The 12,049-nt window shown below is 48.7% G+C and overlaps 1 long non-coding RNA gene across 1 annotated transcript; it reads left to right on the forward strand.

Moving 5' to 3' along the window:
- The first annotated feature begins 8,488 nt into the window (after window positions 1–8,488).
- Window positions 8,489–11,341, forward strand: LOC115278335. The gene is made up of 2 exons (XR_003902817.1): window positions 8,489–8,699; window positions 10,790–11,341. It is a non-coding gene; the product is annotated as an uncharacterized LOC115278335 (long non-coding RNA).
- The last annotated feature ends 708 nt before the right edge of the window (window positions 11,342–12,049 follow it).

A 12,049-nucleotide genomic window follows, 5' to 3' on the forward strand; every position in this document is an offset into this window, starting at 1 on the left:
CCTGAGCACCTGTCTGGGGGCTGGGGAAAGGTTGGAGGGGGAGAAAATATACCAAGAAGCAGCCCACTGAAAGGTCAGACCACCCAATATCACTCTTTTTACATTTTCTAGAATAAGAAGCCTAAGACGCGAAGCAGGGATGGCAAATCCCAGTTTGGCCCGCTCTCTGAAATCTTGCATCCGTCTGTGTCCGAGGAGCATGCCATGTGAGGAAAGATTCTGAGGCCGTAGCTGTGCTAAGTGGGAAGAGAGCCCTGATGGAGTCACCGTCTATCACAAAGGTCCCCAGGGACTATGACGGCCCATGCCACACATTTGTCATCCCTGGTCTTTGGGGGGACCATTTCCTAAATATGTTGTTGCCAGATAGAGGTGAGAGATTTTTATGTCCCAATATAAAAATACACGAAGTCATAAAAATAAGCTATGGCTATACTATTGCTCCTGTTTTCTATTTCTACAGATATCTTCATGCTCGCTGTATAAATCTTGTGATTTTTGAATCGGAAATTCTTAGAGGCAAGGCACGGGATCTGTTTTACTCTGCCGCCGAGTGCATGCTGGGTATTGGTTACATCACTGGGCCAAGCCTGAGCTCAGCTCCTCGGAGTGGGATTGAAGGAGTAACTAAGACCTCGGGGATGGGAGTGTTTTCGTCCTAGCTGTGCTGCATGCACAGTGCATTTCAACCCTCAGCACCTCAGGGTCCCCATCTGTAAAATGGGAATAACCATCCCACCCCGATCGACCCCCGCAGGCTGGTGTGTGGCGTGCACGGGGCACAGGTGTGGGCCCAAGACGGGCTGCAGTTGTCCTTTTTCCGCTTAAGTTTATTTATTTATTTTGAGAAAGGAGGAGGAGGCGGCAGGGGAGGAGGAGGAGGAGGGGGAGGGGGAGGAGGAGGGGGAGGGGGAGGAGGAGGAGGAGGAGGGAGAGAATGAATCCCAAGCAGGCTCCCCACTGTCAGCACAGAACTAGATGTGGGGCTTGAACTCACGAACCGTGAGATCATGACCTGAGCCAAAAACTAAGAGTTGGGTGCTTAACCGACTGAGCCCCGCAGGCGCCCCTGGAGCTGTCTTCTAGAACTCATTCCTGCACATTCTAAGGGCAGTGCCACGACAAACAAGAATGTTTGCAGAGGAGGGCACTGCCCAGGAAATCCTGCTCTGACGGTTACGGAAAGACATCTGGACGCCTCCAGAGCCCAACGGTTCGAAAGAGGCCAAACAAGGAAACGTGACTGTGGAAGGGCCAGCGGTGCCCCAGGGATGGGGCCCAAGGAACAGCCTGAGAGAGCTGGTGCCGGGAACTGACCTTGCACTGCACTGGCATCAAGCGCAGGAGCCCCGGCCAAGGTCATCTGACCTCACAGCCAGCCCCCCGAGGACATTAGAAGGAACCTGAAAAATGACTCGGTTGAAAGTCTGCTTGTGAGGAAGCAGGAAGAAAGGCCATTGTTCCAGGATCTCGAAGGTAGTTAGTGATTGGAAGGAGACAAGAGCCCCCCTTTCAGAGGCCAGGAAGAAGAGGATGTGCAGGGGCCGGAGGGAAGGGCCCGAAGGAAGCCGGATTCCCCGCGAACAGCTGCCCTGACCCCAAGGAATGGAGCTGGACTCTGACATCCATGGGTCCCTTCCCAGGGAGGGGGTGCAGCTTGAATGGGAGAAAATCAACCTGAGGGATTTCGGTTTTTAAATCTGTTTAAGGGTGCCTGGGGGCTCAGTCAGGAGAGCATCCAGCTCTTGATTTCATCTTGGGTTCATGAGTTCAAGCCCCGCGTCAGGCTCTACGCTGACTGTGTGGCACCTGCTTGGGATTCTCTCCCTCCCTCCCTCTCTCCCTCCCTCCCTTTCTCTGCCTTTCCCTTCCTCTCACTCTCTCTCTCTCAAAATAAACTTTATTGAAATAAATAAATAACCCTGTTTAACCCTATATAATGAAACCAGCCGGACAGCAAGAAGTTGTGGGTTGTGAGGACAGACAGGCAAGTGCCTGAGATCTGAACCCCAGTATCGCGGCAGTGAATCTTTTACACAAAGGTTGTGGGTTAAGTGGCGGATAGTGGGAGGGCTCCGCCCGGCGCAGGAGTAAGACGAAGCCGGCGTTGTATGCAGAGAATTTAAAAAGTTGGTAAAACCATCTAACAGGTGGTCCATTTTTCTCTATAACCTTGCACTGGCAATTCTTAAGTAATGCTGCTGGTCCAATATTCTGCCCCAAAGAATCTTTTGTTGGTCTAAGTTCTAGACACCTGCGCTTACCGTTGGGTCATATCTCCTAACTGTTGAGTTTGGCACTGTCCCCTCAAGCCTATGTTAGCACATTCTTATTCTTTACCCTTTAGAAAAATGCTGTCTTCCACTTGGAAGTTAACTTGCCACATGCCTTTGTTTCCAAATAGCGCGTGAGAAGCAAACAATGGGAGCCCTTGTAGACGGAGACGTGACATTGAGCGGCTTCAATTCTGTTGTTGTGTGGACAAAAATATTTGCAGACTGGCAGAATCCATCTTGAACAAAGTACACAACACTTTAAAATGATTCCTTGAGATCAGTGCAAACAAACTATGGAGAGGACTACTACGCCTGGGGGCAAAAAAATGAGGAAATAGGAAAAAGAATCACATTTAAGGAAGAAACGTTAGGAGATATGACCCAAAGTGCCAGCCTGATGAACTTCAAAGGGCAGTGTTTGGAGCCCCAATCACTTTCTCTAGGAATTAGACCAGAACGCCAGGGCTCAGACAAGCCCCTATTTGCTGTCTTTTGTGTATTTTCTCTGGTTTTTGCCCAGGTAAAACTTGAGACCCAAATACAATAGAGATGTGTGGTAAATTTGCTGGTGATGGGTGGTTAGTGAGAGCTTTTCCACGCTGAAGACCCTTGAAAACTGCTAGAATGGGTCCTGTAGAAACAAAGATTTGATCTGCAAGTATTGCCCTTTCTAGAATTTGCTGCTATAGGGGACTGGTACCTGCCAAATTTATCTTTATGCTGAACGCTTTCCTTCACTACTTACGCGTCTCTTGTTACAGGGAAAAGAAAACTTCAGCATACGTCAGCTATACTTTAATTTTTAAAAAGAGAGAAAACTTCAGCAATTGAAATGAATAAAAAGTCTTCCCTGATGAACTACGTGACACATTGGCGAATCTGGCTACGTGCCTGTTGAAGGGAAAATTCAGGGTCAATTTTGATGAAATCATTGTCAAATGTGTAGAAGTCTCAAAGACAAAAAACTGTCATGTTCTATTTGTTACCAAAATGTAGGCAAAGGTCTCCCTTTTCTTAAAAAAAAAAAAGATGTCAACTCCCCCCATTTTTTGGTTATGCACTATTATTTATTTACCTCTTGGTTCATTAATTTCTTTAACTTCCATGATTATGTATGTGAAGTGTAATAAGGAAAATTTCATTCTCTGCATTTCTTTCCTGCCGTTATTGACTTTTCTTTAAATTCATGCTATTATTCAACTTTCTATGTGGAAGGTAGGGGAGTTGTTAAAAATAACTCACTCTAGGTTTGAAATACAGGAGGCCAGTGCTGGAGTGGGCATAGCATTCCGGAAGTTTCTGTCCTGTAAAGGTAACACCCATTCACTCCTTCAGAGAGAATAACAATGTATAATTTTGTAGTGACCAGGAGAAAAATAACAATATATAATTTTGCAACAGCAGCACCAACACCGATACTTAACATTTTTCCAGTACCTTGATTACACAACAGGTATTTGCATCTGCTTCTCTTCTGCCCAAAGGGAGGGTGAGCCAAATCCTGCTGGATGCGGGTACCTTGATTCTGGGGGGAAATGGCAGCTTCTACTCAGGGTCTCTTATTTCAGACCAGCTGAGGAAAGACTGGGAAATCGTTAGCCCCCGGCCTTCCTTCTGTTCTTGTCTCCCTCAGGGATAAGTCACCTGCCTCCTATGCCCCCTTCCCCAGCTCCTTCTCAAACCCTACCCGCTGGAGGCTGTGTGCGGAAAGCAAAGGTCGTGCTCCCTGTAAGCACAGCCCTTAGCACCGTGCCTGCCCAGGAGGCATCGAGGCAATGGCTTCCAGGGGTGGCTGGTCCAGTGATGGAATTTTAGGCATCAGACCATGGTGGAGTGGGGAGGAATTTTAAAGGGGACCAGTTGACTGTTTGTTTGTTTTTAAAATTTTTTATATTTATTTTTGAGAGAGAGAGAGACAGCGTGAGCAGGGGAGGTTCAGAGAAAGAGGGAGACACAGAATCTGAAGCAGGCTCCAGACTCTGAGCTGTCAGCACGGAACCTGATAGGGGGCTTGAACCCACGAATCGCAAGATCATGACCTGAGCCAAAGCCAGACACTTAGCAGACTGAGCCACCCAGGCGCCTCCCCCCCTCCCAGTTGCCTCTTTGGAAGCACCCACTCTGAGATTGGTAGGTGCCTTAAAGAACTTCGTAGCTGGGGGATGGCTCCGGCCTTCCCACGGGGCGTCCACAAGGCTCGACCGCGCGCACTCTCCAACGGTCGCACTGGGGAGGATTGTGAGGCTTGGCCGTGCCCCGTGAGAACAAGGCTGAGGTTGGTGACCAGCCCCTTCCGCCAAGAGGGAGCGCAGACCGCCGCGCAGGGAGTCCCATGCCTGCCGCTCCTGGTTTGCCTCCCAGCTGCCACAGCCAGGCGGCTGTCCCACAGCCGAAGGCCGCTCTTTCCTTCCGCCTCTGACGAAGGAGGAGAATAAAATCTGGAACTTTGGCACACGCCGGCAAACATTTGGCTTGTTTGAATTCACATCATGTTTTCCTTGAACCAGGGTCATAATCTGAGAGGCGGGGGCCAGGCCAAATTTTTTCAGAGACGCTAGGCAACCTTTACAATTGGCGAAGAGGCAAGAAATTGGTAAACAATGTTTTAAAAATATGCCAAATGCCAAGCGTTTTGTACTTCATCTCTAATGTTTGTTTATGGGTATTTGCTGCCATTTTCCAGGAATTCCAGTAGCTGGTCCCCAATGATTACAAACTTCCACCTGTTATGGGGGGGGCGTGTTCGGAAACACATTCGTGCCTCCAGCTGCCTGGAGCAGAGGCATCGGTGGAGGGGGTGATCTCAGGGACCCCAGAAGATCCTTGCCTTCCAAAGCACTTGCACCACCTTCTGAGTGGTGAATCGAGGAAAAATCCTGTCTAGGGAGAGAGGGAGAGAGAGAGAGAGAGACAGAGAGAGAGAGAGAGAGCACACAACAGTTTACAAATGTCTGTTGACTTAAAGTTGCTGGTAATCAATTTTTTTCCCCTGAGGTCAAGTTTTAATGGAGGAAAAAAAAGGAAGAAAGATGGGGGACTGTAACTCTGTTTGATTTGTTTGTTTTGAGAGTGCAAGTGGGGTAGAGGCAGAGAGAAGGAGAGACAGAATCCCCCGCAGGCTCCACGCCCTGAGCGCAGAGCCTATTGTGGGGCCCGGACTCATGAACTGTGAGATCGTGACCTGAGCTGAGATCAAGAGTCAGACACTTGACTGATTGTGCCACCAGGCACCCCGGGGACTGTGATGGGAGAGGAAAGAAAGGGATATGGACAGAGAAAGGGAAAGCACTCTATATCAGGTTCATCCTGATATCCCCGGGGACGGCTCAGAATGTGCAGATGCCATTGAGTCTCCTGTGCCCATTATGGTCAGCACGCCATTCAGCTGGCAAACTGGGACACAGCAGGAGCCCCGTGCTCTCTTCCCCACTGTTCCTAACCCAATAATCAGCATCGACGCTGGGGAGGTAGAGCAAGATTTGCTCTACTTGCGCCGATGGTAAAAATCCAAGGTATTCCACAATTTTGCTTTGGCGAGTCACCTGTGATGAGCACGTCAGCCTCTTGTGTTTTAGGGGCCCCTTTGCTCCTAAGTCCTGAGAAGAGCAGCAGGGAGAAAAGGAAGAAATTATTTACTGAGGACCCGCTATATGCCAGGCTCTTTGCTAGAAAGTTCCAAGCCTCATCACAATACCACAAGGAAAGAACTATTTTTGCCAAGTCACAGTGGAGGAAATTGAGGACCTGGCGGATGTCATGAGGCTGGTATTCAAAAGACGCTGTGTCACTTAGAAAAAGCAAAGTCTTCATGATAAGACACTCAACAACACTCATCATCAGGGAAAGACAAAACCAAACCACAATGAGATGCCACCTCACGCCTGTAGGAATGGCCAACATTAACAACTCAGGCAACAACAGATGTTGGCGAGGATGCAGAGAAAGGGGAACCCTTTTGCACTGCTGGGGGAAATGCAAGCTGGTGCAGCCACTCTGGAAAACAGTATGGAGGGTCCTCAAAAAGTTAAAAATAGAACTACCCTATGACCCAGCAGTTGCACTACTAGGTATTTATCCAAGGGATACAGGTGTGCTGTTTCGAAGGGGCACATGTACCCCAATGTTTATAGCAGTGCTATTCACAATAGTCAAATTACGGAAAGAACCCAAATACCCGTGGACTGATAAGTGAATAAAGAAGATGTGATATGTATATATACACATATACACACTGTGGAGTATTACTCAGTGATGAAAAGGAATGAAATCTTGCCATTTGCAACATGGATGGAAGAGAAATATCCTGTGATTTCACTCACATGTGGAATTTAAGAAACAGAACAGATGAACATGGGGGAAGGAAAGGAAAAAAACAGGGAGGGAGGCAAACCATAAGAGACTCTTTAAAAAATTTTTTTAATGTTTTTTATTTATTTCTGAGACAGAGAGAGACAGAGCATGAGCAGGGAGGGGCAGAGAGAGAGGGAGACACAGAATCAGAAGCAGGCTCCAGGCTCTGAGCTGTCAGCACAGAGCTCGACGCGGGGCTCGAACCCACGAACCATGAGATCATGACCTGAGCCGAAGTCGGAGGCTTAACTGACTGAGCCACTCAGGCACCCCACGAGACTCTTAAATCCAGAGAACAAACTGAGGGTTGCTGGAGAGGAAGGCAGTGGGGGATGAGTTAATGGGTGATGGGCATGAAGGAGGGCACTTGCCGGATGAGCACAGGGTGTTGTATGTAAGTGATGAATCACTGAATTCTTTATATATCTATATGAAAACGCACACTCCTCTATGGCCAAAGCAAAGGGAAGGCCTCTTTCAAGGTACATGGTGGGAGCAACGAGAGCTCTTCTCAGAGTTTTACTACACATTAGTTAGTGCGCTTTGTTCCTACCTGATGCCCAGCTGTAGTGCTGTCCTGAAATACTTACAGGGATCTTTATGGAGAAGCCCGTTCAGGTGCCTGTCCTGTCAATCCATCCCACCACTCTGAGCATTCCAGAAGGTTGTGAACAGGCCCAGAGTGTCCCTTCGGCCCAGCGAGGACCAGATGGCATCCTCCGATGAGAGGCTGGCGAAGCCTTCTCTGCCCACCCCACCCCTCCATGCCAGACACCAGGCTAACCAGGTTGGGGGTTGCCTCCTGCATTAAGCCCCTGGGTCCTGAGAACCTCCTTTGACTTGTTTCCATCTGACCTTGTGGTTTCCTTGTGTGTGGATCCTGAGCCCTTCCAGGGCTGGGAGGTAGAAGGAACCTGCTCGTAGGTGAGGCTGCTAACGAGGGAAGCAGACAGAATCCTGTCTCATCTGAAGATCACATCAAACGTTAAGGATGAGCAAAATCATCTTCTAAATTTGTCCAAGCACATGTGCCTGCTCAAGATCCTCTCATTCATTCTGGAACTGCGCCCATAACTGCCTTCTGACAGGAGGTCAAGGCTCAACCTTCAGGAGAGCTCCATCTAGCGGCACTGCTTCCCATTACAAGCTCCAGGCTGCCAAGGGAGTCCCTTTTACGTAAGGCGTCTGGCATTTGCTTCTTATTTTAGGCTCTGTGACAACGGGATGATTGGGCATTTCCTCAGTCCAAATAAGCCGAGTTAACATACCGTGGAGGTAAGCCGGGTGTGTGGTAACGGCGAGGCTGTTTCAAAGCCCACTAACTGGAGTTCCACTTACTCTTGACTGGGCGGAGTAGAGTGGGCCTTTCACACTGGGAGGGAGTCCCCGGCCGCTGGGAAAGTGGGAAGGAGAGGAGAAGACAATGCAAATGTCCTGGAAATTTCCGAGTAAGATCAGGCATGGACAGAGTAAACGAATGTTGTCCTCGCAAAGACAGGCCGACGGGCTGGCATCCCAGGCTTCAGAAGCTGGCGCCCAGCCATGGAGAGGGGAAAATCCCCATCTGTCCCCCGCCCTTCCAGGCTGGCATTGCACGAGGTCCTGAATGTTCCAATTCTTTCTACATCACCTGTTGCCCAATATATTCTGAACACAAATGATTTTAGTCCCCTCTTGCCCCTCTCCTTTAGAGGCAGCTTGCTATATTTTATAGGGTTAGAATTTCAGGGTATTAAAAACTGCCCAGATAAACTCCCACCACCCGCCACCCTGCAACTTCTGCAAGGAACAGTGTGTCCGGTTCCGGGGCTGCCTTCATGAAGAGCCACGAGCCGGGGGCTTACAGCAGCAGAAATGTAGCCTCTCCCGGCCCCAGATGCTGACCATCAAGGATCCAGGCGTGAGCAGGGTGATGCTGTCTGTGCCCCTCTTCCAGCTTCTGGTGCCCCAGCCACCCCTGGTGTCCTTGGCTTGTCGACAGACCCCGCGAGCCTCTCTCTCCAGCGTTTCATGGGGTCTTCCCACCCCCGCCTCCCTGCGGGTGCCATGCTCTCAGCTGCCAGGACCCCACAGGTGCGTTTCTTCTGTGTGTGTTTCTTCCGCTCTTCCTTTTTTTTTTTTTAATGTTTTCTAATGTCTTATTTATTTTTGAGAGACAGAGAGAGAGAGAGAGAGAGAGAGAGCGAGCGTGAGCGTGGGAGGGTCAGAGAGAGAGGGAGACACAGAATCTGAAGCGGGCTCCAGGCTGAGCTAGCTGTCAGCACAGAGCCCGACGCCGGGCTCAAACCGACCAAACCATGAGATCATGGACGCTCAACCGACTGAGCCCCCCAGGCGCCCCTCTTCCTCACTTCTTATAAAGACACCAGTCATATTGGACTAGGGGCTCAGTCTCCTTCAGGGTTAACTCCTATCTTGATTCTATCTTGCAAAGATGCTATTTCCTGAGAAGGTCACATTCACAGGTACCGGCGGTTAGGACTTTGGCGTATCTTTCTGGGGACACATTCAAGCCATGAGACATAGGAAGGGACAACAGCAGGCGGAAACCGCAAGGCCGACACTAGTTTCAAGGGTGGGAAGAGGGCACGGAGGCCGGGACTCCTTAGAGCGGGTTCAGGCTCGCACGCATCCAGGCCTCTGTTACAGGAGGCCACGAGTAGGACCCCAGACCAGACCCCGACATCACCACTGTTAATTTGATAAGATTAGAAATATGTTTTATAATTTTTTTAATGTTTATTCGTTTTTGAGAAAGGGAGAGAGAGAGCGTAGGTGCAGGGGAGGGGCAGAGAGAAAGGGAGACAGAGGATCTGAAGCAGGCTCCATGCTGATGGCAGAGAGCCCGATGTGGGGCTTGAACTCACGGACCATGAGATCATGACTTGAGTCAAAGTTGGATGCTTAACTGACTGAGCCACCCAGGCGCCCCAGAACGATATTGTAAACACGTGCTGTTTCCTTCAAAAGGCAGTAAGAGCCCATTATTTATGTGGGAACGTCTTCTATTCACATTGGACATTAACTTACTGCCCTTTATTTTTGATGGGTGGAAGGAAAGAAATACGACCCATTTAACATTATCTGCATTTCCACTGAAATAGCGTCAACTAGAAACATAAAGAAACTTTCAATCATTTTGTCTAGGATTAGATCTAGGATCCCTCTTATCTACATCATTTATTTTTTTAAAAATTTTAATGTTTATTTTTGAGAAAGAGACAGAGTGCGAGCAGGGGAGGGACAGAGAGAGGGAGAGACACAGAATCTCACACAGGCTCCAGGCTCTGAGGTGTCAGCACAGAGCCCAACGCGGGGATCAAACTCACCAACTGTGAGATCATGACCTGAGCCGAAGTTGGATGCTAAATGGCTGAACCACCTAGTTGCCCCCTACATTATCTATTTAATAAATAATTCAGGGGTGCCTGGGTGGCTCACTCAGTTAAGCATCCGGCTTCAGCTCAGGTCATGATCTCACGGTTTGTGGGTTCAAGCCCCGTGTCAGGCTCTGTGCTGGCAGCTAGCTCAGAGCCTGGAGCCTATCTTCAGATTCTGTGTCTCCCTCTCTCTCTCACCCTCCCCTGCTCATGCTGTCTCTCTCTCTCTCTAAAATAAATAAAAGCAGTAAAAAAAAAATTTAAAAAATAAATAATTCAGTAGATCCCATTGCACCAAAGCCTAGAACATGCTTATTTGTTACATTTTTTACAACCCTGTTGGCTTGTTACTGATAGTGCATGTGTGTTTGCACCATTTAAGTGCTGTCCTTATAGAAAATACTTCATCTCGCATTTCGGACAGACATAATAACAATGCCTGGCACCTACTGACAGCTTCTATGTGCCAGACGTGGTGCTAATTGATTTCTTTTCTTTTCTTTCCTTTAATGTTTTATTTATTTTTGAGAGTGAGAGAGAGACAGCACGAGCAGGGGAGGGTCAGAGAGAGGGACACACAGAATCTGAAGACAGGCTCCAGGCTCTGAGCTAGCTGTCAGCCCATAGCCTGATGTGGGGCTCGAACCCACAAACCACGAGATTATGACCTGAGCCAAAGCCAGATGCTCAACCGACTGAGCCACCCAGGCGCCCCATGATTTCTACGCATCATTTTATTTAATTCTTAAAATAGGCTTATTCTGTATCGTTTCCACTTTACAGAGGCAGCCGAGACAGGATAGTGGAGCGTCTTGTCCCAAACCACTTGGCCCTGTGGTGGTGAAGCTGGGATTCGGATCCGAGCTCATGAAAGCCTATACTGGACTACCTTCACGCAGCATCTTCCACAGCATCCTGGCAGATTTCTCTTGGCCCATCCAGTTCCTTCTCTTCACCCCAACCTTCGGCTCACAGGAAGAGCAGCCCAGGTTTAGGAACAGAGACAAATACCTAATGGTCCACTTCCATGTCAATGTTCCCACCTGTTGCTTTTGACCACTAGGTGGAAATACGCCTATTTCTTTGCCTCCAAAAGATCTTGGGCTTTTTAACAAACACATTTTTGAACTCATCTCCCCTCTTTGGGCCCCCCAAGTCCAAACGCCTGTAGAGCCAGAACCACATTACTGGTGAGTCAAAACACACAGAACTGGGCCCACGGACTACCCTGTTCATCACTTTATTTAAAGTGAAAAAAAATCCCACAGTGATTCCAGATGGTGGTCGAATCAACAATCTACTTCTATACAATAGACCCTCTCGGCTTGGAAACTACACGAATGTGTGCTTTTTGATCTATAAAGAGCTACATCAATGGGCTACTCATAATAAAAGTTATGTATCCAAAGTAGGTGAAGATGTGATAAGCAACTTAGAATGGCCTTGAATGAGATGGTGGATGGAGTGCAGTGTCTCTGTGAATGTGGACCTGACCTTACTGGACAGTGTGCCAGGCGCTGTGTAAGGTACAGTGTGCACGCCAGCAAGCCAGACACCGTGAGCTTCGGCTCACATCACACCCTCGCCACGGTAGTTACAACACAGACAGATGAGATCTGCCTGGGAGTTGTGCACACGCGTGTGTGTGCGCGCGTGTGTGTGTGTGCGAGAGTGTGTGTATAAATGTACATGTGTGCTTGTGTGTGTACAGCTGACCTTCATCGCTCATAGATTCCATATTTGTGAACTCACTGACTCACTATAATTTATTTATAACCCCCCAAATCAATACTTGTGCTTTTGTGGTCAATTGTTGACATGTGCAGAGTGGCCACAACTTTGAATCACTTGACGGGACACATTCCCAGCTGAGGGTGGACGAGGCAATGCTCCATCTTCTGGTTTCGGCCACCACACTGCAAACGTGTCCTTTTCACCATCGACTTAGTGTCATGTTTCTTGCACTTCTTTTGTGCTTTTTGTTGATTTCGCCACTTAAAAGGCCCCCAAGCACAGTGCTCAAGCTCTAGCCGGTGTTCCTAA

This window comes from Suricata suricatta, chromosome 14, assembly GCF_006229205.1.
Source record: "Suricata suricatta isolate VVHF042 chromosome 14, meerkat_22Aug2017_6uvM2_HiC, whole genome shotgun sequence".
Classification (NCBI taxonomy): Eukaryota; Metazoa; Chordata; class Mammalia; order Carnivora; family Herpestidae; genus Suricata; species Suricata suricatta.